Consider the following 18,536-nt stretch of genomic DNA (forward strand, 5'->3'; position numbering starts at 1 on the left):
TTTCTAAAGAACCACAGAATTATAGATATTTTACACAGGAAATTACTTCCTTAGCTTGGTGTATGAATGATAAAGAATAGTTCAATCTTGGGGACAAATTAAATCAAAATATTGCCACTTTTCTCTTCATTTATTCCATTGAATTTTAGAAAAGTGGGGAAAATGTAAGGATCCTTTCAGCACGATCCCTTGAGACTGCGGAGTACCCCAAATCTTGAGATGATGCTCTAGCGCAGTGCAGCCATTCTGTAGATATGTGTTTTTTTTGTAGTAAAATCTTTTAAACCTGCTGTGCTGTGCCCAAGCTCAAGCTCAAGTTTCTCCGACAACGACAACTTTTCCACCTTTTTGATGGTTTTCTCTTCTTTTCTGACAGTTTTCTCAGATTTTTGCCATTTCATCTGCATTTTTTTACATGGCATATTACACATGCAAACACAGTTTTCCCTTCTGGAGATGAAAAAGTGAAGAACACTGTTTTGCCGAAGACGTTTTTGGAGAAGCTGACCTGGAACAAGCACGTATACTAGAAAGTCAGAGTGACATTGGAGCTTTTAAGTTTTAAGTTGGTTGCTCAGAAAGTACAATAGCCTATGGGTGAGCATGACAGGCATGGAACTAATATTTTTGGATGGAAGTCAGAAATGGAAGCCACCATACTTCCTTAGTACAGGTTTCCGTTCATAAAGAGAAAATTAAGTCCAGTTTGAAAGCAAGGGTGCATAGCATGAATTCGGTGTGAAATGTGTCTCTCGCAGTCCTCTTCTCACTCTAGTGATGAGCCCAGCTCCAGATGACGTCGCTCTGACGAAACGCGTAGGGCGTGGCCTAGGACGTGCACCTCATACTGCTATACAGGCAGCAACGCCAGCGCAGCCATTTCAAAGGCGAATTGTTTTATGAAATATTGTGAGTAGTTTGGATTTTAGATAAATAAATCGTTAACAAACAGTGTTGCACTATGGTTGTACTTCTGTTTCCTCCCTCATGCACTTGCTAAACGGACTATTTGCGGAAGTAAAAGGGCGAACATTCCCCCAGCACAGCAGGAGCAGAGCCCAAGGAAAGCTGCACAGTGGCTTATACTGTGACTGCTCGGCTAACCCTTTCAGGGTTCTCTGTCTGGTGAGCGCAATTATTTCTCTGACACTGAGTGGCGCACCGGAGAAGATTGTTCCTAACCTTTCTGCACTAGTCACTTTGGTCTACCCTTTTTTACTTGAAGAGACTTTATGCGTTTTTTCGAGCAACTGTGTGATGCGATTTGAAAAAATTTGTTTGGGCATTGAAAGAATTCTTTTTGTTTTTGCTGTTCTTGGACTGTCACTCTTGGGACTCTTAATATAGAGCACAGTTTACAGACCACTAATACAGTGGCTTGTGGTTTGCATATGATCTCTCTCACTTAGCATATATGGTTTATTTATTTACATTTTTATGAAATATTTTCACTATTCTTTGGTAATAACACATGTGTACTTTTTGAGTTGCATGCCAATAGGAAAAAATTGTCTTTTCTACACAACACGCATTTATAAGAAGTATATATATAATATTTGGTAGGTACCACCTATAAGGTGGTCCTCAGGAGACCACACATTTCACATCAATTCACAGTATTTATTTATATTATTTTCCGGGGCAATAAACAGGGCCATCTATTTATTACACGGATTAGATCTCTACACACCTTTTTGACACCAGGATATTTGCTAGAAAAGGTTTTAGCGCCACAGCTTAATTCATACTTTATATTGGTAAGCTTGCTTGAAGGGGAAACTCCACCCAAACTAACCACTCACTCTTGAGTGACTTCCTCTGTGTTTCAACAACCTATGACTTGTGATGACAGGACCCCAGCGGAAAGATTGTCCTGGCTCTGATCCTCTGTTTACCCTGTAGAAGCCCCACTCAGCTACTGGGAAGAGGTGGTTGTCTTTGTTTTGTATGGAACATTTAGCAGATGATATGCAGCAATAAAGTCGTGGCCCTGCAAAAAATATGTTAAGCATGGTGGTAGTTGGAGGTTGAAGCTGGGTTCTTGGGAAAACTGACTGTGTAAAAGCCATTTTAAGGGTGATCTAAACATGAGTATGGATGCTTACAAAAAGCTATGGATTTACAAGGATCAAGCTGAGCCGAAAAATGTTGAGTAGATCTGAGTGTTCTAGCAGACTCAGAGTGACTTTGATACAGCCCAAATGCAATTCATTGTTGGGGTCCAAACCAGTCATCCACCCCTTGAGTATATGAGTGTCAGTGTGTGAAAGCTGTAGTTATATATGTTTTAAGAAAGCGCTCCTATGCTTCACTACGTTCACTGGATTGCTTATTTTTAACCCACCTCACAAAAAACTGACCGTTATACCTTCCTGTTGCTCCCCAAGCCTTAATCCATAAGAGCAATTGTTTCCAAGCTCTAAACTCATGGCTACCAACTGGCCTGGAACAGCTGTTTGCAGTTTAAAATACATTGTTCTATAACATTAGGCTTTATTTGTGCTGTAAACTTGCAGTTCTAGACATACAGTTAGTATCCTAAAATGAGAAATAAACCCATTGTATTTGGGATTTGGGATGGAAATGGGACATGTGGATATGTTTTGTTAAAAAAAGGCTCTACTGTGCTTTTTACTTATTCAGTGGATGTTTTTTTTTTAGTTCTATGTGATCTAACTCACCAACCTGTCAGGGTATACCATCTCAGTTTCTTGTTGAAATGATAAATCCATATAAACCAGCTGTGTATTTCAATGGAACATAGCCTAATCAGGCTAGACTAAATTCCTTAAAAATTATTAGAGGGCCATATATGTAATAGGGGTCACATCCAAATTCAAAAACATGGATAAAAGACAAAAATACTGGTGGACTTTTAGGGCACCCAAAATTATGGTTAAAATATATAACTTTCTATTATTACAAACATGTTAAAACACCAATTTAAAAACAATCTATGAAACACTTTCTTGTACAATATACTGTATGTCAAGTAAACTCATCCAGAAAATATGCCTCACTCCCAACTAAACATAAGGTTATAGGAGATGTATATCTTAGATTAAGCAATAAACATTATATTGTAAAACCTTGGATCGCTAGCATAATTCATTCCGCAAACTTGCTTGTAATACAAAGCACTGGTATATCAAAGCAAATTTCCCCATAAGAAGTAATGGAAACTCAGATGATTTGTTCCATAACCCTTTATTCATAAGTCCCTCAGTCTATAGTTCATATAAAAAGATTATATAAATGTGACTTTGAGGCAAATTCAGGGAGTGCCTGGGAAATCTTCCTGTAATGTCAGGTCCAAATCACATCAATTAAGATGAGGATCTAACTCAGGGCTCATGCACACTGCAGCTCAAAAAAAAAAAAAAGCTGTTTTTACAGCCATTTGAGTTTTATTTCAGCTTGAAGAAGCTTATACTTTGTTGTGCTCGTGTACATTTTTATTGCACTTCTTTGAGCTTGTTTGAGCTTTTTTGAGCATAAATTTTTTTTTTTTCACAAACCCTCCTTAGGCTGCATGCACACTGGACATTATAAAAATTACAGCAGCATTAGCTGTAGAAAGCTATAGCTGTTGAATGAGTTTTTCAGCGTTTTTCAGTAGAGTTTTTTAGAAAAACTATACTCCCACAAAACCTTATTGCTCAAAAATGCAGATAAAAGCCAAATAGCTGCATTTTTCAGCTTTTATCAGTTAGAGCATTTTTACAACTGAAAAACTCATTGCAATGCTGTGTACACACGACCAGACTTTCCGGCAGACTAGGTCTGACGGAATCAGTCCGTCGGACAATCCAATCGTGTGTGGGCTAATCCGATCATTTTTCATTTTAAAAATCTTATAGACCTAGAAACAGAACATGTTTTAAATCTGTCCGACGGACTGAATTCCTATCGGGTAATCCATTCGTCTGTATGCTGGTCCGACGGACCAAATACGACGCAAGGGAAGCTATTGGCCACTGGCTATTGAACTTCCTTTTCTAGTCCCATCTTAAAGCGGGAATCTGCCGGGACTCCGCGTTTTTTTTTTTTTTTAAAAGCCAGCAGCTACAAATACTGCAGCTGCTGACTTTTAAAATAGTGACACTTACCTGTCCAGCGCGCCCGCGATGTCGGCACCCGAAGCCGATCTCTAGATCGTCTCTCGGGTCCTGCCGCCGCCATCTTGGGTATGGGAATCAGGAAATGGAGCCTTTCGGCTTCATTTCCCGGTTCCCTACTGCGCATGCGCGAGTCGCGCTGCGCAATAAGGACGGTCCCCGCTGCCTCTGGGATCTGTGTGTTTCCCAGCAGGCAGCGGGGCACTTGCGGAAAGGGGCGGGCACTTGCGGAAAGGGGCGTAATCTACGCCCCTTTCCGCAGAGAGCTATCCCGGAAGTGGGTGCAGATACCTGTACTGTACAGGTATCTGCACCCCCCTCCCCCCTGAAAGGTGCCAATTGTGGCGCCGGAGGGGGGGAGGGTTCCGATGAGCGGAAGGTCCACTTTAGGGTGGACCTCCGCTTTAAGTCATCACATTCAAAATGAATGGACTTTCGAACAGACTTAGTCCGTTCGTGTGTGGTCAAGTCCGTTCATTCGGAAGTCCGTCGGAACTCCACTGAAAAGTCGGTCGGGAAGACCGTCAGATCTAGTCTGCCGGAAAGTCCAGTCGTGTGTACGTGACATAAGTCTGTGGGTACAAGTCGGATAGAAGTCGCCTTGAAGTAGTACAGGAAATGTTTCTTAAGTCAGAGACGACTTCCATAGTGCTAATTAAGACAGCTCTCATTGGCTAAATCTGGATTTCCCTTCTCTTTTATACTCAGTTGTGACGTGGCATTACTCATATTGCAAGACCTCGCTGATTTATCAATTTGAAATTCATGAAAAAATTTTAGCTCATCTTGTAAAACACTAGACATGTGCACTGCCGAAAAATTTGTTCGTTTTTGTGAAATTCGTTTTTGTGAAATTCGGAATTCGAAAATCCAAAAATAAGAAAGGAAAATCCGAAAATTCGAAAGAATGAAAATCCAAAAATTCGAAATAATAACAAACTAATGCCGCGTACACACGAGCGGATTGTATGGCGTACTTAGTCCGTCATACAATCCGACGGACAGTCCGTCGTACTTTCCACTGAACGGACTTGACCACACACGGATGCACAAACAGTCCGTCGAAAGCTTGCGCGATGACGTGTACAGCACGTACGACGGGACTAGAAATAGGAAGTCCAAGACACAGCAAAGCACCCTTCCGCCCTGTAAATCCTTTCTGGGCATGCGTCATTCTTAGTCCGTCCGACTAGCATACTGATGACCGTATTGTCCGCTGAAACCAAAGTACGACGGACAGAATTTAGAAAAAAATGAAATACTTAGTACTCCGGACTGCACGCTGAAAAAGTCCGCTGAAGTCCACACACGAAGGGATTGTCCACTGAAATGTGTTTCGACGGACTAAGTACGCCATACAATCCGCCCGTGTGTACGCGGCATTATAATAACTAACGATTAAATTATAGGTATTGGAATTTCCTTTCAAATTTGGCTGTCAGTGAATGTAACAATTACAAATTTATCTGAAGTTCCGAATTATCCGAAATAAAGAATGCCGCATCTAAACAAATAGAATGAAACTAAATAATAATAGGTTTTTAATTAATTAATAATAAAAATAACAAAACGTTTTTATTATTATTATTTATTATTGATAATTTGTTACGTTCCATTCGTTTAGATATGGCATTTGTCATTATGGATAATTTGTAACTTCTGATAAATTCGTATTCGTTATGTTCACTAACAGCCACATTTAAAAGGAAATACCAATAACTATTACTAACTATTAAATTATAGGTAAGTTATTATTTCAGATTTTCGAGTTTTTGAATTTTCAGATTTTTGTTCTTATTTTCTGATTTCCGTTCTTTTTCAAATTTTTGGATTTTCATTCTTATTTTTGGATTTCCAAATTTCCAAATTTTCAAATTCCGAATTTTCAAAATCTCTAAGTTTCCAATTTCCAAAATTTCAAATTTTCAGATTTTAGAATTTCTGAATATTTGAAAATTTGCATAATTCAGAAATTCGAAAATTTGGATATTTCAGAATTAACACATTTGTCTAAATTCTTTAAAAAATGTATTTGAAACAAATTGCACATGTCTATAAAACACTCTCAGGCCAAGATACTTGCAATCCAAGGTTTTACTGTACTGATTCATCTGGGATGAGTACATTTCCATGCTCAACATGTTTCTCAGAATCTGGTCCTGCTTCTTCAGGAGTTTAAGATGAGGACTGCAATCTGCATTAAAAACAAAAACAATTATAGCATATATACATATAATGATAACTATATATGCCAATAAAGGAGTCATAGCTAGATGTACATACAATGTGCAGAATATACTCGTCACAGTCACAAGTTTGCATGTTCTCCCTGTGTCTGTGTGGGTTTCTTCCGGGTACTCCAGTTTACTGTCTTTCACACTTTAGGAGGGCCATTGAGAGGAAAAAAAAGGTCTTGATGTCAGTAGGAAAAAATAATACCCCAGCTTTGGTGTCACAGGGAGGAATTGTGCCCTATCGTTAGTTTCGCTGGGAGGAATTTTGCCACAATATTGGTGTCATTGGGAGGAATTGTGCCCCTTCATTGGCAGGGAATTATGTCCAATTTTTGCTATCAATAGATAAAATAGTTCCCCAAGCAGGCGGCTGGTGCTCCATTTTTGAGGGGGGTGGAAAACAAATCCCCCTCCCGCCAGGTCAGCACTTACCCTATCCAGGTCTCGGGGGGGGGGGGGGGTTCCCCCGGCTTCTCCTCCTGGCCAATCCAGTCTTCTTCCTGTCCTTGGCAGGGAGGAGAAGCAGGAAGATAATAGTGAATGCTGATTCGCTAATGTCACAAGTGGGTGGACTCAGGGTACAGTGCTCTGTGCCCCAAGCCTGACCTTTTTGAAACCAATTAGAGCCTCAGGCTCTAATCATGTGCATCAACAAAAAAAACTTGTAGAAATCTATGCGTCCAGTGCCCCGCATGGAGATTAGGAGGACGGCACCCCTGTGCCCCTTATGGACCTGCCGCCACTGGCCCCAAGGGCCAAATAAAAGCAAGCAAGAGGCCACATCTGGCCCTTGAGCCACAGTCTGGAGACCACTGATCTAAGAGATAAATTTTCTATAACTTCATGTATAGTTGGGAGGGAGGCATTACCTCTGGACGAGTTCACGTCACATATATTGTACAAGGAAGTGTTTCACAAACTGTTTTTATATTTTTATTTTAACATGTTTAAAAGTTACATGTTTTAACCATAATTTGGGGGCCTTAACTACTTCAATACAAGGCTTTCCCCCCCTTTCCTGCCCAAGCCAACTTTCAAATTTCAGCACTGTAGCTGTTTATATGACAATTGCGTGGTCATACTACGCTGTGCCCAAACAACATTTTTATAATTTTCTTTCCACAAATAGAGCTTTCTTTTGGTGGTATTTGATCACCTCTGCGGTTTTTATTTTTTGCTAAACATATAAAAAAAAGACCGAAAATTTTAAAAAAAAGTTTTTCTTCGTTCCCGATTATAAAATTTTGTAAATAAGTAAGTTTTCTCCTTCACTGATGGGCACTGATGAGGCTGTACCGCCTGGCACTGATAAGGTGGCACTGATGAACATGGGTGAGGCGGCACCAATGAGGTGGCACTGATATGCGACACTGGTCACTGATATGCAGCACTGATGGGCACTCATAGGCAGCACAGATGGGCACTCATAGGTGGCATAGGTCGGCACTCATAGGCGGCACAGATGGGCACTAAAGGGGGGCATTGATGGGTACTTATGGGTGACACTGATGGGCACTGATTGACACTGATAGATGGCACTGATTTGCATCACTGATTAGGAGGCACTGGCAGGTATTGCTGGTGGGCACTGATTGGCATAATGTGTGGGCACACATTGGCATCATGTGCGGGCACACATGTCATACCTGGTGGTCATCAGTGGTGGCCATCCCTGGTGATCCTGGTGGCATCCCTGGTGGTCCTGGGTGGGCATACAAGGGGGGGCTGTGCTGATAAACAATCAGCGCAGACCCCCCTGTCAGAGGAGAAGCCGATCGGCTCTCCTCTACTCGCGTCTGTTGGACACAAGTGAGGAAAAGCCGATAAATGGCTCTTCCTGTTTACACTGTGATCAGCCATGATTGGACACAGCTGATCACGTGGTAAAGAGTCTCCGTCAGAGACTCTTTACCTAGATCTGAGTTGCGGTGTGTCAAAGTGAAGTGCCGCAGCAACAGTCGCCGCAATGCGCACCCCGGGGGCACGCAGCAGATTGTTATCTTGATCACGTCATATGTTGTCCGGTCAGGATAACACAACCACTTTGCTGACGTCATTTTGCTATATGGCGGGCAGCAAGTGGTTAAAAGCTTGCCAGTTTTCTTTGTCTTTTTGAGACATGTGCAATTTGTTTAGTTCCGAATTTGTTTTTTTAACAAATTTCAACAAATTCGTTAATTCAGAAATATCTGAATTAACGAAAACCTGTTTAACAAATTTTTCCGAATATTCGTAAAAATTGGATTATTCGTCAATTAAAAATCCTAAAAATTCGAAAATCTGAAATAATAACTAACTAATAATAACTACTACTAACTATTAAATTATAGGTATTGGAATTTCCTTTGAAATTTGTCTATTAGTGAACGTAACGAATACAAATTTATCTGATGTTACGAATTATCCGGAATAACGAATGCCATATCTAAACGAATGGAACGTAACGAATTAATAATAATAATAATAATAATAAATAACAATAATAATAAAAACTTTTATTATTATTCATTTGTTCCGTTCCATTTGTTTAGATACGGCCTTCGTTATTTTGGATAATTCGTAACTTCGAATAAATTTGTATTTGTTACGTTCACTAACAGCCAAATTCCAACAGGAAATTCCAATACCTACCATTTAATAGTTAGTTATTATTAGTTAGTTAGTTATTCTTTGGACTTTACGAATGTTCAAATTTACGAATGTACAAATTTATGAATTGTGATCATAACGAATGACCCGAAAAATGAAAATAAATAAATAAAACAAATGAAATGAAAACAAACAAGTGCACATATCTAATCTTTATCCATGAAGGATAAATTAAAACCAATCAGCCCTGGGGTCCTATAATATGTGTGAACACACAGACACAGCCAGTTATTAAAGTCACCATACCAGTCACAATTTAATCTAACAGGTACATAAAAGATGACTGCAGTCCATGTAATAATACCTTCATAGTGTCTATATTTTTGTGCATGCCACAAATGCTAACGGAAGATTAGAAAATACTCTCTTCCTTCTTATTTGCTTGTAGAAATACAAACTGTACAAGAAAAAATACTTTTTTTTTTACAAGGAATTATAACAAGAAGCACCGTATTACAAGAACATCATAGAAATAGACACCTAAACTGTACAGAACAGTTTTTTTTTACAAGAAAAAACATTTTTTTAATCAAAAAAGTGCATCAGGGTTTTTTTTTTGCCGATAAATACTGTTTTAGATCAGCTACTATCTATATTGACATCAAATATACATGAGTATATTTTACCTTTGCATCTTGAAAAGTTGCACAATCAGAATAAATACATCGTCCTTGTGCCATGACAGCAATTGTCTGAATACATTCATTATAGTTGAGCTCTGCAAACTGATGTGTCAGTCATGTTCCTGACAAGAACCAATATTAGTGCATATTACAAATATCAAGCTTACTGACGTGCTTTTGGTTTGTCACAGGCAACTGCTGACTAAACAAGATCTATTTATATTATAAATTCACATGAAACATTTATATTGGCGACCTATGACCCTCTAAAGCCTCGCACACACGCTCGGAAAATCCGATAACAGACATTTGTTTGCGGAAAAAAAAAAAACATGCTATCCAACATTTGTCCGTGGAAAATCAGACAATTGTCCGATGGAGCGTACACACGGTCGGATTTTCCGCCAACAGCCTGTCATCTAACATTTCCCATCGGAAAGTCCGATCGTGTGCACGAGGCTTAAGTGTGGATGAACTACAACTCCCAACATATTCTGCACACCTCAAATATGGATGACACTTTTGGTATTTCTCATGAATGACTGTAAATTATATCATTGGGGCACCGCCAGTGTATGAAAATGCACTGGTTGAATTGGAAAGTTCACGTTGGCGCACACACCAGTGCAATTGGATCACAACGCATTTTAAAAACTGTGAGACATAAGTAATAGGTATGTGTATAAGGTATTCAAAAACGAAAGAAACTTTACTATTGTCTATACAAAATTTAGTGCTGGCATTCTGACCATAAACCTGTCATCTGCACACGAGCATATGCTGGGTGTTGTAGTTATTCAACAGCCGATGAGATGAAGGTTGATTAAAGGGATATTAAGACTAAAACAAATTTCAACTTACATAAAAAGCCAATAATAAACGTCCATAAAATAGATAAAACACTACCAAACTTTGATAGAATTTGAGCTTTATCAATGAACTTTTACATTCGCTGAGTACAACCTTTTTGTCTAACGCTAGTCAGCCATTTCAGGCTGCAAAGAAAACGACTACAGGAAGTCATACTGTAGGTACCTGTAAATTTCAATAGATATTTAACAAACCTTTTGATTTTGGTCTACTCCCACTTTAAAGCAGACCTTTAGGCTCTGTTCACACTGCGTGCCCATGAAGGGACCTGTGCATCCTGGTTCACCATTTCAGGTCCCATTTCAGCCTGAATTTTGGGCTAAATTCGGACCTGAAACAGACCAAAAGATGCACAGGACTCCTGTGCGATTTGCCCTGGAGCCACATCAGAGATATGTGAACCGGCTCCATAGAGAGCTTGTCACAATCTCCTGCTATGCGAATTGGATGCGGGAACCCAGGCTCAGTCATTTTTTCATCTTTGCATCTATTAAATCTTCTGCCCTTGTTGTTTTAACTTTGGGTAGCAAAACAGTTTTTTTTCTGCCAGTAAATACCTTATATAGCCCACTTCCTCTTTCTTGTCTGATCATTAGCCTAGGCTTATGACAACATGCACAGCTCTCTCACTCTTGTGAGAGTTTGCCAGGAAGGGAGGGGAGATGAGTCATAAGAGGGCCAATGAGAACTGCAGGGCTGCAGAGCTGGAGGTGTGCCTCTGTGTGTCTGTGTAAATCCACAAAATGAACAGGCAGCAGCTTTAGCTGCCCACAGTTAAAATGGATGCAGCCAGACTCAGTGAAGGGAGATTTCTGCAGCATATTTGGCAAGTGCAGAATCAGAGTACAGTGGAACCTTGGATTATGAGCGTAATCCGTTCCAGGAGAATGCTTGTAATCCAAAGCACTCGCATATCAAAGCGAGTTTCCCCAAAGAAGTTAATGGAAACAAAGATAATTCATTCTGCATTGACTTCTATTGCATGCAATACCGCATGTGGCCAGAGGTGGGGGGTGTGCTGGAGAGCCTTGGAAATACTCAGGGACAGCTCAGCTGAACTCAGAAAGCCTTGGAAACACTCGATAATGGAGTATTTCTGAGTGTTTCTGAGTGATTCTGAGTATTTCCGAATGGCTCCGAACTATTATTCCAATTGTCATCGGCGCCCCCGCACCTCTGGCCAAATGCGGTACTGCAAACCCCATTAGCTTGAATTCTGCTCGTTTTGCAAGACAGCACTCGCAAACCGAGTCAGAATTAAAAAAAAAAAAAGTTGCTCATCTTTCAAAGCACTTGTTAACCGCGTTACTCGTTAACCAAGGTTCCACTGTATATATAAAATAATGCAAAGTGGTTGGAGGGAAGCTTCAGAATGGCAAATGTTTTTATTACAAATTATGTGAGCAGACTGCAGTTCCTCTTTAAAGTGCAAGACATATCTACCACAAGATGAGATTCCAGCAAACGGCGCAACTTTGGTTAACCAAAACCGGCGTATCATTAAATATACATTGAACCATTAGCAACTGATTCCTGGATGGTAAAAGCAAACAAATGGTTTTGCTCTTTTAATAGAATGTGTAGTAAAATACTTCTCCATCAATAACCTGCCATGTATATGGAAAATGATTTATTCTTTAAAATACACTATACTGTCAATGTAAAGTCTTATTCCAAATCAATACATACTGTAGCTATAAAACATAAAAAGTAGGCATACTTTCTGTAAACAGCTGTTTAATTTGAATTGATGTGTTCTGATCCTACAGCTCACTGAAAGGCCTGGACAAGGAGAAGGCTAATTAAAGCTACCCAATGAGGCAAGTCAGAAGATTTCATTATCGAAAACAGATATTTTCCAGCTTGCTGGAAATTCTGTGTGAAGGGCCTTATCACTCCATGAGGAATGCTAAATGTCTGCTCACTGGCCAAGTTGCATGGTACCCTGCAGTGTCCTCTGACGTGTTTTATGAAGGAAATTTCTGTCACCCTGAGGGAGGCATCTGTATCGGTTTCCACTATGGGGGTTATTTACTAAAGGCAAATCCACTTTGTACTACAAGTGCACTTGGAAGTGCAGTCGCTGTAGATCCGAGGGGGACATGCAAAGAAAATAAAAAACAACATTTTAGCTTGCACATGATTGGATGATAAAATCAGCAGAGCTTCCCCTCATTTCAGATCTACCCCTTAGATTTAGAGCGACTGCACTTCCAAGTGCACTTGCAGTGCAAAGTGGATTTGCCTTTTGTAAATAACCTCCTATGCCAGATAAATGAGCCAGATTGGGTGTTTGTGCTGTTTTTTTGTCTTCATGGTGTGTATGGCAGACACATTACCAATTCCAGTCCTCCATAGCAGGCATGCAATAAGGTTTTCAACTCATCTCATGGCTGCTCAGCTGCCTTCCATTGATACATGGCTCCCAACCATCCCTCGATTAGTGTGACTGTCCGTCGGAAACCCAACTCTTTGGGGCTGATTAACTAAAGGCAAATAGACTCTGCACTTTGCAAAGTGCAGTTGCATTCTGTAAGTGTAGTTGCTCCATCACTTAGTAAATGAGGTAAAGGTTCACTTTGCAAAGAATACCCAATCATGTGCAAAGAAAATAAAAAAAAATATTTTTGCTTGCACGTGATTGGATGATGGAGGTCACCGGAGCTTCTCTTCATTTACCAAGCTCTGGAGCAACTGCACAGTCTATTTACCTTGTGCAAACCAACCCCCCAGTCTCTCCTGTTGGTCTGCTGTACACGTCACTCCTGAACCTTGTTCACAACTTTACAAGGTTTCAATCATGTCTCCCCCTTTCCCTTCCTTCCTCCTGTTTGTACAGTATATTCATAAGCCAGGGCTTGAGCTTGCAGCTTTTGTAAACTGAATGAGCCTTTATGAAATTGTTCATGATGAAAGTATATAGTTGGCTTGAAAGGTCCCTCTTTAGGAGCCACTTAACTTTTCCTCTGCTTTAAATGCATTTACTATTTAATTTTTTTTTTGGACAATTCAATGCATTAGAGATGCATTCAGCAGTTAATTATATCAGCTCCTAAAAAAAGAGGACTGAAAAGAATGTTGGCATATACACATTCAGGCAATGCCAAATACATTCAATCAGAACTTAACAACCCAACTCATCAGTGCAACTTACCAACTACAGTTTAAATCAAATTTGTGAATGAATTGAAATTTGGTGGTAGGTTGCACTTTATATGTTTGGTTATATTTGCAAAGTGGTTGAACTTCCCAAAAGTCATCAAAGCCGAGGCCAAACTTAGCAGCTGATCAGCGCTCCCGATTACAGGGAGTTGTGATCACTGACAGTGTCACTAGGCAGAAAGTGGAGATGCTTGTTTACATTAGCACCTCCCTGTTCTTCCTCACTGTGAGATGACTGCGGGTATCCCCACGGACATCGGGACCCGCGATCACGGTCACAAAGCCCGCAAGCCGCCTCTTAAAGGGCAACGTACAGGTAAATTAATCTGCCTGTACGTGCCCTTCTGCCGCAGTATATTTGAGTGAGGCGGTCAGGAAGCGGTTAATGCATTAAGATTTAAAAAAAACTTCTGCCTTTACAACTCCTTTAACTGCAATGTACAAACGTGCAACCGCACTGTAAACACTCCACAACCGCATGCCGACCCATTACCATAGACTTGAATGGGAGGGCAATGAAAGGCTTCAAATACGTCCAGCCTCGACATGAGGCTTTAACTTTGAAGCAAAGCGATGCTAACGCTTCATGTTTTGATAATGCGAACAGCACTGTGTGCTGTCCATTGCATCATTTGCATAGGCATTTGAGGGGCGTTAAAAATGTCCATGCTTTTAATGTCAATGTGATCTTAACCCGATTTGACCACCTAAATACATTTTTAAGACTATAGAAGGCTTTCACTTCCTGCACTGTTTTATTAAAAAGAAACCCTACTCTGTTTTTTTTTCCTAGACTGACTGGTGGACAAACAGCTAAATACACAGATGAATTACATATACTGGAGCTGTTTTACTTGCCAAGTAATTCGGATTTCTGTCCATCTGGTCCTAAAACGTACACAGCTTTCCCATTTAGCACGACAGGATATCTGCTGCAGTTCAGCAACACTGAGCCCACATACACACGGTCGGAGATTTTGCCAACCAAATCCGTCGGATTTTGCCCGTCGGATTTAGTCCGACGGATTGTGTCCGAAACTGTTGCATACACACGGTCGGGCCAAGTTGGCGAAAAATCCGATCTTTCGGAACGTGATGACGTGATTTCGTTACGATGGGACTACATTCAGGCTAGTAGCCAATAGCTTTGATGTAGGAATTTGATCTGAGCATGCGTGGCACTTGGTCCGATGAAAATGCTCTACACATGATCGGATTAGGTCCGTCCGGCCCAGTTGGTCGGGAAATATTTCCAACATGTTGGAAAATTGGGTCGGACGGAGATTCGGACGGAATCAGTCCGATGCATACCACACACAGTCGGATTATTTGACGACACGGTCCGATAAGACTCATTCCGACAGATTCTCCGACCGTGTGTACAAGGGCTTACAGGTCTTGTCCATTCTCAACTTGTTAAAGTGGTAGTAAAGTCAGTTATTTAAAAAAAAAAAAATTGCTGAAAGGCAGGCTTTTTATTACAGAAGAGATCCTAGAAGTCTCTTCTGTCATAAATGTCCCTCCTGCCTGTCAGCAGGTAATGTGATCTGAGCCGCACATGTGCAGATCAAACCACATCTACAGCCCACTCTGTGAGCCATGGCAATGGGATTCCACCATGTATGCACGGGCGTGATGTCACCTCTGCCTGCAGCTGAAAATACAAAACCCGGAAGGAAGACCAATTGAAGATGGAAGCGCCAGGGACCAGGAAGAACCCTGACAGCGCATCACCGGAACGCTCTGTTTGTAGTTAGGTCTGTCATAATGTACTAGCATGCAGTGCATACTAGTACATTATGACTTAAAGTCTAAGTTCACCTTTTTTTTTCCTTCTAAATTCCAGCTCTCCTATGCACCAATATAGCATTCATGTACTTTTTTTGCAAAAACATTAACGCTTTCCTTAAAATCTACAGACACGTACCTTACTGTCCTCCATCCATGATTCCAAACGTATCTATTGCTTCTGTCTTATGTCCTTACAGACTGTAGGTCATGACACAGGAAAGAGTTGACCAGCTGACCTCATTAGCACACACCCTGCATCATCTACCATCCCACTCCCAGCTGCACGTTTCTTAAGTGAAATGCAATCAATCAGTGATCACCCTTCTCACTAAATACACAATCAGATTGCATAGTGTATGGCTATTTTTATACAAGTACATAGAAGGGAGCGGACAGAAACACTCAGCTGTCAAGCCCCATTCACATATCTGCATAGCGGGAACTCGCATTCGCACATGCATTTATTTTTATTTTTTGGCGAGGTGTTTTGGAGCATTTTCACTCATCGCACATAGGCCAGCCCATCCACCTGAATGGGCCGCCCTACACACAGCAATCGCCCCAAACAAGTGGAGCTTGGTGTGTTTTTTACTGCGATTTTTGGTGCAGCGCATTTATTAAATGCAAGGAAATACACAGACGTGAATGGAGCCTCATTGTTCTTGTGTTCTTTACCAATTTCACTTTCAGGCCCCAATCACATCTAGCATAGTGGGAGTGAATGTTTTGTGTCTTGTTTTTCCTGTGACACGCATAGGGCAGCCCATTGATTTATATGGGCTGTGCTATATGTGGCTCATGGGACATGTTGGCATTTTGTGGCTTGCGTGCTTTTTACTGTGCATTTTGCAGCATTTGTCACTCGTTATTTCACATGGCAAAACGTGTCTGCTTCTGTGTTTGGTGTGCCGTTACCAATTAATGGCACTGAAAGCGCAACCAGTAAATTTGGGTGTATAAGGGCGGACATACACTATACAATCTCCTTTAGATTTACCAAATTTATATAATAGGAGGAAACCCCTATCTAGCCAATCACTCTGTATCCAATCAGGCAAGCCCTTGCACTACATAACTGATGGCAGATCTAAAGGAGATTGTACAATCAGATTGTATAGTGTATGGCCACCATCATACACCTAAAATTACTAGTTGCCCTTTCAGTGCCATTAATGGTTAACACCAAACACAGAAGCAAACACACATTTTGGCATGTTAAAAAAAACAAATGGCAAATGCTGCAAAACGCAAAGTAAAAAACACGCAACCCACAAAATGCCAACATGTCCCATAAGCCACATATTTCATATAAATCAGCAGGCTGCCCTATGCGTGTCACAGGAAAAACAAGACACAAAACGATCACTCCCACTATGCTAGATGTGAATGAGGCCTGAAAGTGAAATTGGTGCAATAACAGAACAACCATTATCTGTGCATTCCAGAAATGCGCTGCACCAAAAATCGCAATAAAAACGCACCAAGCTCCACTCTAAAAAAAACTCAGGCTGTGTGCTAATGAGGTCAGCTGGTCAACTCCTTCCTATGTTAAGACCTACAGCCTGTAAGGACGTAAGACAGAAGTGATAGATATGTTTGGAATCATGGATGGAGGACAGTAAGGTACGTGTCTGTAGATTTTAAGGAAAGCTTTGATATTTTTGTAAAAAAGTACATGAATGCTATATTTGTGCATAGGGGAGATGGAATTTAGAAAAAAAAGGTGAACTTAGCCTTCAAACTTGCAGGGGACCATTTTTATTGTTTTTGCTCACAAGACTTTACTGCTTTGGATAGAGAAAAAAAGAAGCAGCAGACTAATGAGCTCATCTCTTTCACTCTGCTCTTTCCTCCTATCAGAATGTTCTGTTCTGTCTTTGCACATGGGCACTGAAGTACAACAGCTCCTTGCACTGCTTCTCCCTCCCATGGTCTGTGCTCTGTACAAGGGAATATATAATATCATAACATATAACATAAAAGGCTGATACCAAATCAAATTCAGGTACTTGCACTGTCGCATTAAAAAATACATTTAATGATGTAATCAGCTCAGAAATTTAGCTTTAATAAGACACAACTACAATCTGATGCATGATTACCAGTACATTTCTTGTTGCACCATGTTATAAAAAATAACAATGGATAATTTGTTTTTCTGTTGTTCAATCAACTGAAATCAGCTGGCAGAATTGCAACTTTGTTACAGTCTATACGGTCCTAAGACATGATGCCCTGAAATCAACAATCACATTCACAACATCTCATTATTCAGAGATGCAATTGCTATGGATATTTTATGCATTCAAAATATGCAAAACAAAAGAATGCCTTTTAATTTTCCTGGGAGTCATTGTGAAAATCCAAAGTTTTTTGAAAAAGTGCAGTTTTTTTCTCATAGGGGGTTTTCACTGTAAAAGTCGGACACATTCTTAATCCCATTACCCCTTGGAGACCCTCATTCCCGAGATGCTCATTTTCAGAGGAGCAAAAAATGTCAAAACGTGTTCTTACATGCAAACATCATGGTGCTCTTTAACCACCGCAGCCCCGGAAGATTTTCCCCCTTAATGCCATTTTTTGCGATACGGCACTGTGTCGCTTTAACTGACAATTGCGCAGTCGTGCGATGTTGTACCCAAACAAAATGTATGTCCCTTTTTCGCCACATATTTTGCACTTTTTGCTGTAATAAATATCCCCAAAACATTTTTAAAAACAAATGTCTTCATTAGTTTTGGCCGATATTTATTCTTCTACATATTTTTAGTAAAAAAAAATCGCAATAAGCGTATATTGATTGGTTTACAAAAAAAAGTTATAGCGTCTACAAAATAGGGGATAGATTTATGGCATTTTTATATTTTTTTTCCTTTACTAGTAATAGTGGCGAAATGCGATTTTTATCAGGACTGAAATCGGACACATTTTGACACTTTTTTGGGACCATTGATTAGGGGGCGATCTAGGGGTTAAATGTGTTCCATATGTGTGTTATAACTGTGTGGGGAATGTGGCTGACTAGAGCAGGAGACCGATCGGTGTTCCTACTTGGTAGGAACACACGATCTGTCTCCTCTCCCCTGACA

Source organism: Lithobates pipiens, unplaced genomic scaffold (genome assembly GCF_037356315.1).
Source record: "Lithobates pipiens isolate NorthernLeopardFrog02 unplaced genomic scaffold, aLitPip1_a1.2 Scaffold_16, whole genome shotgun sequence".
NCBI lineage: Eukaryota > Metazoa > Chordata > Amphibia > Anura > Ranidae > Lithobates > Lithobates pipiens.